We start from the raw sequence: 18,388 nt of genomic DNA, 5'->3' as shown, positions 1-18,388 counted from the left end.
GGAATCCTGTATAGAACCGTGTGGTAGAATGCTGCAGATCGCCGCAGAATGTGTTTTAATAAATTCAATGATTTATCTTTGCTTTATGATTCGGTGAAATGAAAATTTAAATCTCTTCAATTGTTTGCTCCGGGACAGAGATTAATGAAGGATGAACATCAAGCTGTTAAATAGAACTTCTGCGACAGCACCAGCGGAAGCATTAATGTTTAAGCTGACTCTGCATTTTCTCCTCGACGGAACTCTTTCACTTGAAACAGAAAATATACAGACATGTAAGACCAAATACGTCTGTTTACAAGAAGACCGAAGCCAGTGAGGATTGTATAAGAAACAAGCTCATAGTAGTGGAAGTGACACTAATTGTCAGCGGCCAAACTGCATATTTGGCGCTCGATATGGCCTGATGAAGGAACTTCCAGGTAACAGCATACCGACTTATTCCGGTTCTGTGTACGCTTCCCTTGAAATATTTAAAATGTTTTATATGATCGCACAGTTGTCGGATAACTGTGCTAATTAATCTTCATCGCTCTTATTTATGTCACCGGCCAAATATACCTAATAAGCCCAATAATAAGCGACCCAGACGAAGAATCATAAAATTGGGATGAACATAAATAAAGTGAAATATTTTCATTTTTGTTAAGAGGCCCAAACGTAGGACGATAATTGTTTCCTTCAAAATAATTGACTGAGCGATTTCACTGTTTACGAGGGGACTCGTATATCAGAGCGGTAATATTTCTATGGAATCGTAAAATGTGATCGCGCAGAAGTTTGTCGAAGACCACGAGACCGGAAGATTTATTATCCGGCATCGATTAATAACGTCCTTGTTACTCTTTCACGCTGAGTCCACTGGCTGCGTGGGATTTTCCTCTTCCGTATCCATTATTGCGGGCTTCGAATTACTCGTAATGGGATTCAGCCGGATTAGTACGCAAAAGCGTGGTGTCATACGTTGCGAACGATGCCTGGCAATAACAGATACAACGGCGTGTTCCGTCCGATATATATATATGTATATACATATGTATATCCGGGGGCGCGCACATCCAGCACATCGTTTCGATTACGCCTGGAATTCTTGTCCGAACGCGAAACGAACATACGTCTCGTTAGATACTGCGGATGCTTACCCGACGATTACGTTCTCATCTGGTGCATGCCTGCGCGCACCCCGCGCGAATGTCTGCGAGCCGCGTTCTCGAACTGTGAACCGTTCGAACGCCTTATACGGAATTATAGTTAAGTCCGGTGGCAAGCCTAACTGCGGCACCGGCCGGCCGTAGAGCCTTTTTATTGCCGGCCTTAAAGGCGCACGAATAATAATACACGAATTCCGCGTACACCTTTTCGTTGTGCCGCGCCGCGAACTCCGCTTTTTATTTTTTGATCGTACTTCATGGCGTCGCACGCCTCCCTACGCTCGATCTTCGATTGTATTCTAACTATTTGTGCTCGAAGCTAATTTAACAATCAATTTGTTGTGTTAATTCCCTTGATTCCCATTTCTTTAGTATAGCAAAAAGATTTACTTTATATGAAGAACTATTTTACATGAGATGAGTGGAAAGTAAGAATTAAATTTTTTTTGTATGTTCTTCATTTTTAAAATGAATGTCGCTGAATTCTAATGAGTTAAACGTAACGTAAGAGTCTTCCGGAATAACGTTTCCACTTATTTTTCTATGCCATAAATGTACAAAATTTGCAGGGTAATGCAAAACCAATTTGAACATTTTAAGAGCAACACGTTCACAATTTCAAGCCCCATTCGCGATTCGTGCCACTTCTTCGTTTTCCAAAGTTGGCCAGCAGAAATTGGACTTTTTGGAACCCTTAAATTAGAACGACAACTTAATAGCCCTACGACAGAGTTAACGTTCCCGGGGGCAATTAAACGCAATTTACGATGCATTGTTTTCCCTACGATCGAATTTCTTTCGCATGCAGTTTTCCTTTGAGGGTGCCCGGTGTCTTTTCCGTGGTGAATGAAACTGTATAACAAACGTCAATTACAGGGATTGAGTGTGTGACGTTTATTGTGACTGATTAGTGAAATTGTTGCTATTTTCAGAAATTTGTCTTCTTTCATCAACGATTAAGCACAATGATAGTAGAAATGATTTTTCGAGGTGTATTTATATCAAATCTGCAATTTAATCGGCTAATATCATAGTGAATATGAAAAATTTATTGAACATTTCCAAAGACTACGTAAAGTAGAAATATCCAGTAATGGTCAGACACACGATTGAAATCGAGCTTAAATCACTCTCTTTCTCAAACGGACGGTGCCGTCTGTTTCCCTTGCAGCAATATTTTGTTTAAAAACGTTGAAATTAATAGCGAGATGGATTGGATCCAATTTTTAAAAGTGTTTTTAAACGTTCTCTCAATGCTCCCGTGTTATTTTTACCATCCCAGAACCGAAGAAAATATTTTTCTACACAGTTACCGTTCGATAAAACGCAGTTCCACGTACTGTTACTTCATCCTAGCAATTATTAACAAGTAGTGCGCATTCGTGACCGAAGAATGTAACGATCTATGCAATTATAAAGTCTCAGTGGAGCATCATCGAAGAAATTCCAGCGTTCTTTGTGGATCGCGTTCATCTACATTCCTCGAAAACATTAAAATCCATTTTGTCTGGTATGAATCTAAAAAAGGTTTTCTGGTTTCCTCTTGCGCTATATCATTACGTCACCCAAGCTCTCCGACCTTCAGCTAGAGAAGTTTGATGCCATTAATACATCGAAGATGCAACCATCGCGGCCTGCTGCCTCCTCGGCAAAAAAAGGAAGAAGACTGATCGGTTAATTGGGTTCAAGTTTATTAGCAGTTAATCTAATTAGATGGGTACGATGATGGTTTTCGAAACGCAGAAACGAGGCACGGACATGTACCGTGGGCTCATGGCTGATGAACACGTCTTACGGCTTGGGAAATGTGGTACGAGATGTTATTAGAGACGCGGAATGTGCATAAGCGAAAAGATTGCACGAGGTAACAAACGTCTTATTAGATGTGCGGACAAAAAACCGCTTGTATTACCGCTGGTCATTCGGTACGGGAATTTATTATTGCTCTCGTAACTCATTAACGAAAATAATCAGCGGCTAGTTACGGCCGCGAACTCGTGGCAGTAATAAAGATGGAGGCTGTGGCGCCGCGTACGTGGCACTGACAACTGGCCATTTGGAAAACTTAATCGAACTTTGCCGCTTCTCCCGAGAACAGAACCAGACACTGGCCCGTTCACCCCTCCCCCTTTCTACCTCGAGGATGCATTGTACTCGCCCAGGACAATCAACTAATGGCTTCTACCGGGCCTTTTATGTGCGGATGATTAAAAAGATAAAAAGCTGTTGCACTTCAGCTTGCAGAACTTTCAGATTGTTGCCCCGCGAGAATACGAAATCATGCGCCCTCTGATTCTCGTTTCCACTTTCATCTCTGCCTCGAGAAAGCGGCTAGACAATTGCCATAACTTCGCCCTTCGAGAACTGAGAGACTGCAGAACGAATATTTATGTCTGGTGCTTTTTTCAAGTCTATAAACCTGTAACAGATCATTCTGGTTTTATCGCTACGTCAACTGTGGCGACAGGTGTGTTAGAGCCTCACATGGAGTCCGTTGGTAAAATAGAATGTAGTGTTCGTAATACGTTAAAAAAAAAATAATAAAAGAGGAAAAAAGTTTTTCAGAAATGAAGATGACCTTCAACTTTTTAAATGAAATCATTGTGTATTTTTTTTTATATCATATGAGAGCGTGTGCCTAAATGAATTCATTCGTCTATTCTTACTTGTTTTATGTAGTTCTTATAAAATTAGTGCAGAGCATTTCGTATGGGCATAGACATCTGCAGTTATCATGCAACGAGCCTCTCCGCACGCAATTCTTATCCGACACTTCCTCCCCAAACTTCTACAAGGCGAGCCAGCACCGTCTCAAATTACTCCGTTATTAGTGGACCAATTGAAAAATAATTTGTCGAATAACACGGTCGGAGAGGTCTTTAAGATCATTACGTTTCGTTTCTTCTCGGTATCTTTTTGGCGAACTTTCCAATTACCTTTCGCACCGATACTTTTTTCGACTGTTTCCAGATGATGGCACAAACAAATTATAGCTTTCCTTACAGTTTAATAGTACTTTATGATAAGCACCTTGAGATTTTTAGATGAATTGTACGCGAACCAATGAGTTGAGTGAACTTTCATTATTTTTATAATAGTTCATTATAATAATTTATAATAAGTTTAATAAGGAAAATAATTGGGGTGGTCAGGTAAGGTGATCCAGACTACAGGATCGCCAGGACCTTCGATACACCGATATACCTAAAGGACGAAGGACTCGCGTACGGAAAACATCGCCATATAAGTAAAATCCCCGTGGCCTCAGAGATCACCGGCTGGTGCAGCGCACTCCTTGCACCGGTTGATTCATTGCAGGCAAAAGAGAGCCGCCTGGTCTTGATGCCGCCGCTATTTTATGTCCCCTAATGCTATCGACACACCAACTACAGAGCAAATCGGCCCGCTGATCCATCCTAGGACGGTTTTCCCGGGCCCGAACCCGAGCTACGCTGGTTTTTCGTGTAACGAGATCGTGGCGGGAAGATTAAAAGAATCGCTCTCTCCTGGATTGCAAAAGGTGGAGGAGCAGTCATCGGCGGCTCCTTCCGAGAGACGTACACGTGATCCGCGAATAATTTATGATTCGTATCTTGCACCGTAGGCTGTTGAAACCTGGCGAAACTTTCTCCTACGAGTTATTAAGAGCGCTTGTTTGCAGATTTATGAGACCGATCCGAATTATTCGTGTTTGCGGCTTTTTACGAGCACGAGACTTAATTCTTTGTGGTTTTAAAGAGAAGTTCGTCGGAATCCTTCGCTGGAACTGTTGGTTTATGACGAGATCATGCAACCGGGCTGAGATTGGAGGGTCGATTGTGAAATGTTTTCGGCGGAGACGCCTGATAACTACAATGCAATTCGACTTTTATTTAGGAGGAAATGGTTCTCTTGTTGATTTATCGGTGTTATCAAACACGCCAGTTTTCGTCGAAAAATAAAAAGGAACAAGATTTAAGAATATGACTTATAAAACTGGCCGACACACATTATTACTCTTATTATTATTGCCGTTAGTTTAGTAACACTTAAAGAAAATTCAGCGGGACCACCACTGCTCGATTGTCAATGTCTGTTGCAAGTAGAAACAGCGAGCAATGGTCAGACATGACATCACATAGGAATATCTCACAGTCATTTAGATTTATTATAGTTGATTTAACATAACCAAATATATTCATAGTACTACTCAACATATTCCAACTAGAGGATAAATGTGTCGCACGTAACATCTGATTTGGATAAAGAAAAATCATGGCATCCGGTTATGTCAGTGCTAACACAATGAGCGATACGCATACATCTTCCCAGCGTTACGTCGCGTATAAACACCCGAGGAGGATCTACTTTTACGTAAAGGTGCTCCATAAGAATACTTACTTTGAGTGCCGCCATACAGGTTTTATGCAAGTGCAAAGTTGTATAAGGGGCCAATTGTTCTTATAGCGGCAGCATAAAATTTATGCCCGACACCTCCGATAATGCTCGCATCTTTTACGTTCGACTAGATTTTCAATCCAATCGCTTGTCAGCTAGTGATCGCAAATTCAACAGAAAATTGCTAACCGAATTGATGGGTTTTCCCGGGGAGGATCTAACGGACGCGGATAAATTTCCATTGTCTAAAACTAACACGAGATAAGGATAAAGTATCGGGGAACACTCGTTCTACGCAAATTTGGTATATATCCAGAAAATTCAGCATTGGTCTCGGCCCTGGAAAGAAAACCATTCGAACTATATATATAGGAAAGTGAATCATGAGAATCACCGTAATGTTCTTAACGATAAGCTGCTAAACCTCATTTTGAGGAATATATACCTCACTCACGTTTCGATGAACGCCTTTATTAAATCTGATTCAGGAATCACTCCCATGTTGTAGTATTTTTTCATCAACTTCTGTGTCAATAATTTTCCAGTAGATAAAGTAAATTCTTCAAAGGTTTCTTTGTCCTTAATAATTATCTATAATAGACGAAGAAAATGTTTTTCTTGAAAAAAGACTTCTTTGTCCTTAAAAATTTTCTAGTATATGAAGATAATTTCCTTCTTCAAGAAAGACTCCTTTGACCTTTATAACCTTTTATTTTGTGTTAGATCGAATTGCCCGATTGGAAGTTAACATTGGCGAACTCAATGACTTGTAAAAAGCTCAATTTTCATTTTCCCCTCGTATAAAAATTTATGGATACAGCCGAAACATAAATAAAAGAGGTCCAATATTGAATGCTTTCATTCTCGAATGGGGAAAAAATCGTGAGCCTGGAGCAACAGTTTGCTCTAACCCCGACGAAAGTTTTCAAGGCTTCAACTAATTATTTTCGTGCAGACCGACCGGAAACCGCGTGTCGGCAGTTCCGTGGTGTATAAAGTGCGATTTACCGAAAAAAGATCCGTTTAAATAGAGTGTAAGCGTTTTTATCATAATTTCCGGCGTTAGAGCGGTAATTGTATGTTGCCGGCTCTCGCGGCGCATTTTTCACGGTGTTGTGGAAGCTCCCCGATAATTCCGCGAGACTCCCGCGCACGGTCAAATTGAATATTCGCGAACGTCGTTACGCGGTTCCTTCATTTTCTTTTGCGCAGTAATTTAACGAAATTACAGTCGAAATCCTCCTCGCGCGAAGTAACCGAGGACGGAGGCTGGTGCTCGCGGATGCTGTCTTGCCAACGAAGATGTATAACGTTGCCGAGGGAAACAATGACGGTGTGGTTTACTGCTATGCACGCAGAAAATTTTCACGATCCCAGGAAGAGGAGATCATCCCGGCTATCAGCGAGCTCGAGCAGCCACAGTAGCAGCAACAGCAGAAGAAGAGGAAAAAGTAGAAGAAGAGGAAGAGGAAGAAGAAGAAGTAGAAGAAGAAGACGGGCGTAGACTATGCGAACGTCTGCGGATCGCCGACGGTTTCTCGGTTCCAGTACGCAATTGTACAGTGGCAACCGTAAACCAGATGTATCGAGTTTAAATGCATTTTGCGTAATTGAAGGTATACACCTGCATAGAAACGTTCCGCCGGCAGAAACGGTAATAATATCTGTCTTCCGAAGAATTGTGACTGCAATTTTCGAGTACCCAGCCGGCCAACCCCCCTTTTCCTTTCTTCCCCAGCCGGGCTTACACGCTTTTCATCTGCGGCGCCCACCCTCGGTGCCGTCGACGAACGAATAAAAAATATAACGTCCCCGCACCACCTCACCGCCAGCCTTAATGGCATTGTTAACATAATTCTCGCATACGAGCTCACGCATAACTTATGGCTCCGCGCCGCGACGAGTTATTCCGAAGGTGATACCACCGGATGGCCCGAATGCATCACGCGGACATGACGTTCGTCGAATCTTCCTATCCTCGAGGATCGTTCGCTTCGAATTGCTGAATGCTGACTATTGCACGGATAGCAGCAAACGTGGTCTTGATCGATGATAAACAGATGAACCACGCACAGTTTTGTTTACAGGCTAGGTCGTATTTGTGTCGAATGTGTATACGTGCCTTGCGAGAAGTCTCGCGGGAAATCTCGCAGGACCTATTGTTGGTCTGCCTATCCCCACCGTTGACACTTCCGTGGACCCAATGTTTACACTTCGACGTCATACGCTACGCAGTATGTGCGACCGCTTCGGCCAATATTTCGCTGGAGCCGAAAATGCGTGCAAACAATTCTCATTTTATTATGAAGAGCCGTAGTTTCATCAGAAACGATGAAAGCAAGAACTTGTGAAAAGAAACAGCGTAAAACACAGTGTCCCACTGCGAGCCGGCAGGCTGCTCCGTTCATCTTCGTCTTGATCCCGAAGTATCCCGTGTCCTCTCTTCACGTCGGTCGTCCGGCTGTTACTCCCCCGCGTTTCGCCTGATATAGTTATACATTATTCGATATTGCGGCATCACGAGTTGCCCAGGACGATATTCTCATTGTATGCCGCGGCGGCACTCGGCAATACATATAGCTGGCCTAGGTGGACGATGTTCGTAGACGCCCGCCCGGGCAAAACCGAAGTCGGTTGAGGGCTGCGGAGAGGGAACAAGAAGAAACACAGGGTTGGGGCGAGGAGCAGAGGGACGTCGGACGACGAACAGATAACCGAGGAAGCGTGGAGGGGTGTGAGAGGAAGAGGAGGAGGAGGAGGAGGAGGAGGAGGGGCAGAAGGCCACGGGGACGCAAGTACAATTCAATGTACAATGTTTGAACATTACTTGAATGCTTAATGAAGTCGTGTCTTATATCGAACAATGCCTTGAACAGTTCGTTCGTTGGTTTCGCTCGCATCTAAATCCCCTCTATAAACCAGCCCGCGCCCGCCGTTGTCCTGCTTCTCATCCCCTCCCTCGTCACCCTCTCGATACTGTCCCATTCTCTTCGTCGGATCTTCCTCCTCCCTCTTCGTCCTCTTCATCGTCTCTCCTGTCCTGCTACGTGGCCTCTACTACCGGAGGACCAGTGCTCTCGCCATTATGGATCCTCTCTCCGAACCTCTCCCTTCATCTTTGTTCGTCTCACTCTCGCAACCTCCCTCAACCCTGTCGCAGTTGCTCGCAACAACACCGACTTCTCTCCCGCACAGGTTCCGCTACATCGAAAGCAACATCGCGGCTGCGATCTTCTTCAAGTATGATAATACCTTGCTCAAGATAGAGCGAGAGAGAGACTCAGAGAGTGGGGGTGGGAGCCAATAATCTTTATCGTCGGCATCTTTCGTGTGATCTTCTCTCGGCCGATCCGCGCGGCACATTAACAACCCTGGGCTTATTATTATTTGTCGTACAGATGCTTTCGGATAAAGGTTTTTCGAACGATCGCCACGGTAGTTGACAGCGCGGCCTTTGACGGGCATCCTTGACGCTGGAGATCGACTTACCCTGTACCTTGAACACTGTTTATGACGCACTTGATCCTCCGGGGGGCCTCCTATCCGGTTGATTAGCGAACGTACACCCTGTCACATCGTTCGCCAGGGCGATCCCCGAGGATACACCTGGCTCTACGGTCCCCGTTGGATCTGTTATCCGCGGAGGAGCCACTCTCGCGAGCCCTTAACGAGAGCTGGCATCTTCACGGCAGAGCGAACCGTACACCCCGGGGTTTCCTCGACGGGACGTATCGTGTTTCCCGAGGCTATATTTGAAAATTCACCTGATTGCGCAGGACAATCGGTGCTCCCGTTCGGTTGTGACCAAGGTTGGTTCGAGGAGTCCCTTATGGGCAAACGCGTCGCGAATGGTTTTCTTTTCCTTGTCTCGCCGCTCAGTAGTCTCTTTGTCACCGTCCTTGATTTCACCTTCACCTTCATCTTTCCCGAGCGACGCTGTTGCCTTCACCTTCACCTTCATCTTCCCTACCACCGGCGGCGCGGCGCAGCGCGGTGTGACGTGGCGCGCCTTGACCTTCGACGTTCTACGCGTTCTCGCTGTCATTCGCGACAGACCTTCTCTTTCATTCCTCGTCGTTCGAACCGGCTCCTTCCTCGTCGTCCCGGTTTCGTCGATTCGACGGGGAAAACAGTCGTCGTCGTCGTCGAGGATTAACGAACCGAACGATCTCACGGCTCGTTGCGTCTCTCCTTCGGTGATTTATCCTATCTGGCCTGGTGGATGGCCGCTATTCAAAGACGTTCGTTCGGAGCCGTCTGTTAAAGGAAGAACAGCGTAAAGAAAGGAGTAAACGAGGAAGCAATAGAGGAACGAGGAATAAGAGGATTGCACGCATGTATAAACCGTGGGCCAGCTTCTTAGTAACGTCTGAATTCTCCATTCGCGTTTATCACTGGCTGCACGATACCAACGCGATAATGCGCGTACAAGGTGCAGCGAAATCGTCGGCCCTTAACCTCTATCTTTCTCTCTCTATATACGTATATATACCTATATTTCTCTTTCTCTATCCCAGGTGCACAGCATGCTCGATGACTCTTAGCCCACTGCTATTACAATAGCCGGGAAGTATAATTCTATGACAACGGCGACTCATAATTCTATAAATTCCTCGTTCGTGCCGCCGACCGCGACAGATGCTAGAACCGTACGTTTCTCGCCCCCGGGACCGTTTTTACCAGTCCCCCCTCTAAGTTCCTTTATTTTTTTAGATTCATTTTTTTCCCACCTCTGCAAAATAATTTCTATACCACGCTCGGCGTGGAATTCGCCAGCGCGCCCGATGTATATGGCCGCCCGGTATATAGGTCGTCATGTAAATGCAAAACGTTTTTCGTACGGTGTGGCCCGGTATCTGCGATACTAAATATTCCCCGTTGCTGCCGATTTCCTTTTCTGTTGCGCCGCTGCTACACGTTATTCCGTCCGCGTTATTTTTTACTCCCGGTGATACATGGCTACGACGGCTTCTTTATTTATCATCCAATTGCGGAGTATACTTCCTACAATATTGTCGGACTCCCATCCGGGCTGTTGCTAATTCCCCATCGTGAGATCTGGTTCGTTCTATAGTGAATATAAATGTGAATATAATGTGCACGTATTATGAAATTTTTCCTGACTTTTCCGTTGCAAGCTTTGGTTGTGAAATATGAAAAACACAAACAAAAATGAAACAAATCACCCATTATACCAGATTTAACGATCTTAAAAACCACCTACATAAAATTTTTAGGAAACAGGTATTTGACAAAATTAAAAGGAATTACATACAAAAATTTCCAAGTCCAGTAGATCGTCAAATTCAAACTTCAATTTCCAGAATCACAATTGAGCACTCGGAAATAACCTATTCATTTTTGTTAAATAAAAAAGAAAACACGATCTGCGATATATGTAAAGTACCAGTTAACATGAATCATCTAATAATAGAATGCAAAAAATATGAGAATGGAAGGAAAAATGCTAAGTTGCTTGGATCCTTGCTTGGTTCATGATCAATTAAAATCGATTTTAATTCCTGGAACCCGGTTGGAGTCTTTGTTTTCTAGTAAATGTGTGAAAGTGCAACAAAGTCTTCTGGGATTTTAGTAGTGTCTTAGTTAGCAGTGTTTGATAAAGAGAAACTGATGTATGGGGACGAAAGCTTCGGAATAGACTGCCACGGTGGAACAATGAGAAAGTTGTAGCAGGAGAACGGTTCTTCGCAGCGATATTGAAAGAGGAAATAATATTCGGCTACAAGATAACCGCATTACCCCCTATGCCCCGTCAGGTTTCGTGCTCGTCTCCGGCGGTCTAGCCCTCTCTGACACGCTGCGAGGCAGGACGACGAATACTAATTTGAAAGCTGAGACCACCAACCGCGCCGCCCCCAGAGGAATTCCCGCGGTATCGAGTTCGATTGATAAATAAAATACGTGCGACGCCGACGACCGAAGAAAGTACTATGTCTCTTCATCCCCCGGCAACTCGTAACCCTCCAAGTAACGTGACGCTGCTCGCCTTTCACGGAGAGAGTATGGTTATGATCTCTGCGCGACATTCTTCTCCATTTTCCGCGACGTCTCCTCCAATGTATTGGAGACGTGTGTGATCCAGCAGTCACATAAGAATTATTACATGATTGCAATAGTTTCTGCCCGTTTTGAAAATAAAACACGAGTACATTTTAACACCAGAACCATCGAGTAATAAACGCGACTTTGTAATAACAACAAGCTGCATGTACAGTTACTCGAATTAATATTCAGACGCTCTAAAAAAGACATAACTTTTTTAATATTGTGCTATACGATTTGAACTTTTTTGGGAAGCTAGAGCAATTAGTTTACTACAGGATGAAAAAAGAAATTTTTTCAAAAATTGCAATTGATCGGAATTCTAGAAAAAATACTACTGTATGTAGACTTTATTTTTATTGCAATATATACAGGGTGTTTCACAATTGTATGTCGTGACCACTATAGTGTGATTCTGCATCTGTGGATAGGTGGAGATCTGTTAAAAAAATTTGTCCACGACGCTTTTTTTAAACTCAAATATTTTTTTGCATCCTATAGTACTTATCACAAAGACCAAAAGTCTCAAAGGAACTGTAGTTCTCAAGACACAACCGTTCTCTTAAAAAACAACTTTAAAGTTTCATAAATTATTTTATTCCATATGTCTTTCATATATACAAACTGTATGGTCCATATTATTAGGAAGGTTAGTACCAAAATTTAATTTAAGTTTACTAATTTTCCAGCGATGACAGTGACTAGATTGTATGAATTTAATTTAATTTACATGTTCATTTCAAGCAACGTTACGATCAGAACAGAAGTTGCTCGAGTTGGTTCCGCGCTGTTCACCTCGACGCCACAGTGGATCATGTAAGATTTTGCGAAACCCTCGCCGATATCCAAAGACGTCCGTGAACCGTTCGAGAGGAAAATGAGACAGATAACACGAGGGGGGGTGGTGAATCGAGCGAGAGAGCCGAGCAACGATTTCTTGTCGCGTTGCAACAGTAAAACAGGGTAGAGATAGACCGTACGAGATGAAATCGGCACCCGTGGCTGAAACGGAAAGATTCCTAGGCTCTCTTTGGACTTCAAGGAAGTTACCTTCCGGCTACCATTCGATAGTCTCGAAGATGTACTGTATCCCCGGTGAATATAACCATAGCGATAATAATCGGTCGACCATGCTTATAGGCGAGGTTAGGGTGGCAAAACGACTGCCTCACGAGCCGCCGCATGCTCTTTCAACGAGCCTGCTTATTCGATAATGGAGAACTTCTGCCAATAGTTCTGTCAATAGATCGGCATTACAATATTCCTCAATGGAAAACGGTTTCTTGCTAAACAAGATTTTTCTTTTACACTTTTTAGCCAGCACATCGATAAAGATTATTTTGGCATCACTCGTACTGTAACCACAGGAGTTTGTTTCATGCTAAACACTTTACTTACCGGCGATTATTCCATAATTTTTGGAAGTCTATGGCGTGTGAGGTTTTCTTAATAGATCCTCCAACAGCAACAGAAACTTCAATTTACAATTTCTTAGAGAAACAAGCAAGTTTATGTTCATCGTATGCCTATCTATTCTACAATGCCTACACATCGACAAAATAGAATTCCATTTTGATCGCAAGGAAATTAATAACATATTTAGTAAATTCTGTTCTGATTTTTCGTCACGAGTCTGACTCGATGTTGTAGTACAAGAGGTTGAACATATTTGGGATTGATAATCCAACCTTGTCGCGATCCCTACAGCAAACAAATTTAAAAAACAATTTCTCCCATCAGTCGATCTTCCACCGCTCTAAACTTCCAGCATCCATGGTTCACCTTCACCACGTCTATCGTCGTTCATGTAACATTATCGAGTCAGGTTCACGGCGAACGGTAGATACGCGAACGTCCGGAATTCCTGCGTGTCGTCGTGTATGCTAAAAAGTAGGTGTGCACGGCGTCTCATATTATCGCGGCCGGGAGCGATGTAATAAGACATGTGGACGCGACGGTGCGGCGCGGCGTGCGTTATGCCACGCAACTACAGGTACCCCGGTGTTCCTGTATGCACCGGCACCGACCGCATGCAGTTGCACGCATGCATCTCTCCTTTACACGACTGGACGCGCGATCATGTACACGGTGGTACACAGGAAGGTAGAAGCACATCGGATCGGGGCCCGGCTAGACTTCGGAGTCTCTTTTCTGCTCTCCAAGAAAATACCACGGTGGTCGAGACAACGCGCGCGGCCTCACTCGTAGATCAATGGGACACGCTTTAGCTTACTCGTGCGACTATGTTTCGATTGTTATTCATGGTACGACTTTAGCGAGATTGATGGGGAGGGAGGGAGCAGGCTTGGATGGGTTCTACAATTTTATAAATTCGCATTTGCCTAAAGCAGTCGGATCATGAAACACCGAGTTCACTAAAAATCGATGAAGTACTGCAGCAACAGTATCGACTTAAGCAACTTTGGGGTCGACAATGCAAGTTTATTGTCATTCCTTACAATAAAAAACAAATCAGCAGTCAGATCAGACTAGCATCAAGTACGGGACATAGAGTTAACGAGGATCTATAGCACCAGCATCAGCTTGAATAATTTTTGGGGTTGACAGTACAAGCTTGCCTTCGTTCCTTATAATAGGAAAACAATTTTTACGAATTCATCTTTGCCGTAAAATCCGCAGTCAAATCATGGTAGCATCGTAAAAGGAACAGTGAGCTCACCGAGAACTGGTGAAGCTCTACAGTGTCTGTATCAACTTCAGCAACTTTGAGAGTCGACAATGCAACCTTGTCTCGTTGCCTCTGCTATCAAACAAATTACAAAAAACGGCTAGACTTCAGAGCCTCTTTTCTCTCTCCAGAAAATACCACGGTGGTCGAGACAACGCGCGCGGCCTCGCTCGTAGATCAATGGGACACGCTTTCAGCGTATTCGTGCGACTATGCCTCGATTGTTGTTCATCATACGGCCGTAGAGAGATAAAGGGGGACAGATAGGGCGGGGCGAGGGGGAAGGAAGGGGGATATAGGGCCCGATGAAGAAGAAAGGAAAGAAAGCGACGTGTGTACGAGAAGCATCAGCAAGGGCGCACACAACGGCTCGCCGTGTCGCCACCGAGGATAAAGGAGTTGTGGAACGCGGCGAGTAAGAAACACGCGGAAACGGGTGACAGTTCGTGCTGCAGCCATAACAGCCACGCTATTTTGCCGTGGATTTTTCCTTGGTCCTCCCTCTCCGTCCCCCCCCCTCCCCCTTCAACGTTCCTCCTTTGGACGGGTCGTTCTTTTCTCTTTCTCCCGGAGAGTCCCTTTATCTATCGACCCCCCGTTCGTCTTTCCATCTTCCTCGTTTGCGGCACCCAGCCTCCCAACAACATCGAGTTGCCGATCACGGCCTCAGATAGAACCGTGGACTACGAGCACACTGCCCGCCCGGTATATAAAAAGGAATCGACGGCCGAGGCGGACCGCTTCTGAAAAACCGCGAATGTCAGACGGCGGCGACGACCATCGCTTCTCTCCTCTTGCGGTGTATTAGATAGATCGCTGGACCAGATCGGAGAGGAAGATGCCTCCCGCGGCGTGCTCAATCAGCGACGGAAATTGTGCCCGATTTTTGAGGGGATTACAAGCGTCCGCGACACGGCCTAACGGCGTGTAACGCGCGCGCACTTCGGACTACTATCGCCTGTAATTTCGAATTATCTGGAACCGAGGCCGATGCTCGATTCTAATTGGCGGACGGCCGAGTCCTCGGGACACTATCCTACGCGAGATGTAACCGAGAACATTATCGTTCCAGGGGATGCGACACATTAAAAATCTTGATTATTTACAAAATACCGATTTTTCGATATTTTTCAGTAGAATGTGTTCTACAATCTACGTCTAGTATATACAATAAACTAGTTTAATGATTACTTACAATAGGATCGTTGAGACCTCCTTATTGTAGTCGTCTAGGATTGTCAATCTGTGGAACAATATCAATAATGTTAGAAAAATGCATCAAATACATTTGTATTTGTTGTATTAAGTACAATAATCTTGTACATATAATGTACCAAATACTTTCTGGCGTAGTCTTTAAAATGTAGATAAATGATTTCGCTGCATAGTGTATCATACGTGATACAGTTAATAAATTTGATACATAGTAAACTAAGAATGTGTTTTCTTACTATTCTACACATTTCACCTCATTTGATAAAATGTTGTTTTAATTTTTCAAAATATTTTTTCCTTCAATAAAACACACAAAATTGACCTTTTTTCAATTTTTTCATCGCAATTAAAAAAATCATGCAGTGAAGAGTTATGATTGAGTGGTCAAAGTGTACAGAAAATTTGTCTAGGATCGTTAAACGCTTCGGTGTGTGATGTGATACCAGGAATTCCGTTAATAAATCGCGATCGGCAACGTTAACGCGTTGCAGTCCGTATCGAAAGCGCGGACTGATTATGTCTGCGGTGGCCGGCGGAATTACGTTATTCGCGCAGTCGATGAAGAGGGGCGTTGGCGAGCTGTAGGCTGAAAGAAATTGCCCCCCGCCACGCAATGACTAAGGTCGTCTCTGTTGCGGTTTTACACGTTAACGTTCGATAGAGAGGATCATTTTTCTTGGCCACGGGAACGATAAATTTTCTCCCGGCAATTTCCGTGCCGAATTCGATACCACGATAATCTCGTTCGCGGTCAGCGGAGGTGCAGCTCTGTTGCAAAAACTATACCACGTCTTCAGTTGAGGATCCCGTACGATGCTTTTTGCCGCAAAACTTTTGCCTCTCCCTCTCCTTCTCTTTGCTCCTCTCACTGTCGCCGTCGTCGTCTAGAATTCTCTATCTAACAGGTTACACAAAGTGTGGCTTACTCAGGCCGAAACTAGATTTACCAAGCAACCGAGGTGATACGAAGAGATCTAAGCTACCTGGACGGATAGAAGTTGGCAGAACAAGTTTATCGTCGTAAACTTAGCGCCGATCGCCAGAATGTGATCCGCTAGTCACCCTCCAAAGTTCCCCGTTTCTTATAACAAAGGATCTTTTTCCTCTTGTCCTCCAACCGGCGTACCCCTGCCGCAAAGTGGCGAGTTAGAGGACGCGGCCATTGCTCAAACGCGATTCTCAATCGTTGCTGCGAGATCTCTATAGTGTGAGCTGTCGGTTGCGTTTATTCGACGTACAATGCAAGTGCATTCATTGATACATTCCCATTCATAGTTACATCACACGCGACGATACGAGTTGATAAAAAATCTGTATACGGTATTTCTCTACTGTACCGACAGTGCCTACCTCGACAATGTTGAAATCGACACTATTTCCTCAATGTAGTTTTTACATTTTCAATATTGGCCCATATTTTTAGCAACAACTTTTAGTATCTTAAATATGAATATGAAAATTAATTGTTCGTGCGTTTCTTCACTGATTATCAGCACTTTTTGTATTTTCTTCTTATTGGTACAGACGTTCTTGAATTTTGTTCATCTCCCTACTGTTTTAAATTTCAGGTAGTCAATTTTAACATAAATGAATAGCAAGTCCGCAGTTTAGTTGTAATGAGGATAATTAGAAGAGACGCCGAAGAAACATTATCCGTATCGAATAGACCCGAGTTCGCGGTATGAATTTGAATGAGAGAAAAACAGGTTCCCTTATACTTTGAGCAACCATGTTTTCAAATTACAGACGTGTATATAACGAGCGATTTAATGAAATGTGTCGATTAGAATGCGAATAGGTTGTATGTGAAGGAAGAAGTTGCATAGTAAAAGCCAAGAAGGAAGTTGTATTACAAAATAAAATCGAAAGTATAGACTAGAACGAACTTTCGTTCTCCGATAAACAGGTTCGGACACTCATCCGCTGTCCAGCTACCATGTGTGGTCATAATTTATGTCTCACGTGCCTAGAAAATTGACTGGAGAATCCAAATCATATGATTTGCACATACAACTTATTTAATTCTATTCTCTATACTAAACGAATACACTTTAGAATCTTGAGCTATGTCTGAAGTGTACAGAATTTTTTAAAAAATTGGGAAAAAATGTGCCACTGCAGGGTTGCAGAGTGCAACGTGTCCTCTTTATGACATGCAGTCAGTTGCAGTAGTTTACAGACGTCTGTGCAGTTTAAACAAGTAGAACGGAAAAATTATGTGCATTTTCTGAACGTTGAGTAACCCTTGTTAGTTCAAATTATACGGATCTAAACAATTATGTTTTCTGAACTTGTGAATTAATCACATATTAATTGTGAATAAATGACATAGTTTATTAGAAGAAGAAGTACATAGAAGAAAATATCGAAATTATAAAAATACATACATTGGAATCAAGCGATTTATTTTTTATTCCGTTAATGGATATTTGAAAATCAAAGATTCGCTGCAGAGATGTGATTGACAAGATATTTTCGGGTGATAAGTCGTCGAAGAGAATCCAATGGATGTGCCTGAGAAATTGAATGGGTTTTTGGAAGCTCTGGGAGAGTGACTATACGTGACTTCCTATAAACGTCATGAAAATGTGAGTTGAAAGGGACGGCTTCCCAGGTCTATGCTATCTGGTTTTTCGTGATATATAGAATCAATCTGTAAGAGGATAGAATGGACCTCGGATCTCTGACTGAACGTGTCTTATTATAGCGTGGAAGTCTGCACATTCTCTCTCCGACGAACACCTACAATCATCATCAAAAAGCTATTACACTGTAACTGGTTAAAAGCATGGTTCGTTGCAAATTTGCCACAGCATCTGTTACCCTTTCATAGCATTAAGATTACAGGACTTTTACTCAAATTATCTCAGTCGTTCCATACTAATTTTAATAA

General features: G+C 43.4%; 3 protein-coding genes across 6 annotated transcripts in view; 2 read left to right on the top strand and 1 right to left on the bottom strand.

Moving 5' to 3' along the window:
• The window catches only part of Atg16 (Autophagy-related 16), a 642,505-nt gene that overhangs the window by 412,690 nt on the left and 211,427 nt on the right, over positions 1 to 18,388 (top strand). The gene's annotated exons all lie outside the window — the stretch shown is intronic.
• The window catches only part of LOC143210246 (uncharacterized), a 473,171-nt gene that overhangs the window by 341,967 nt on the left and 112,816 nt on the right, over positions 1 to 18,388 (top strand). The window lies entirely within an intron of this gene.
• Neo (ZP and PAN domain-containing protein neyo) overlaps positions 1 to 18,388 on the bottom strand; it is a 211,294-nt gene that overhangs the window by 156,561 nt on the left and 36,345 nt on the right. Inside the window, exon 2 of the mRNA XM_076426914.1 lies at positions 15,476 to 15,523. The gene's annotated coding sequence lies outside the window, so the exon portion shown is untranslated. The remainder of the gene's footprint in view (positions 1 to 15,475; positions 15,524 to 18,388) is intronic.

The sequence above is a fragment of the Lasioglossum baleicum genome, chromosome 7, assembly GCF_051020765.1.
Source record: "Lasioglossum baleicum chromosome 7, iyLasBale1, whole genome shotgun sequence".
In the NCBI taxonomy this organism is placed as follows: Eukaryota; Metazoa; Arthropoda; class Insecta; order Hymenoptera; family Halictidae; genus Lasioglossum; species Lasioglossum baleicum.
This window is presented reverse-complemented; position numbering and strand designations above follow the sequence as displayed.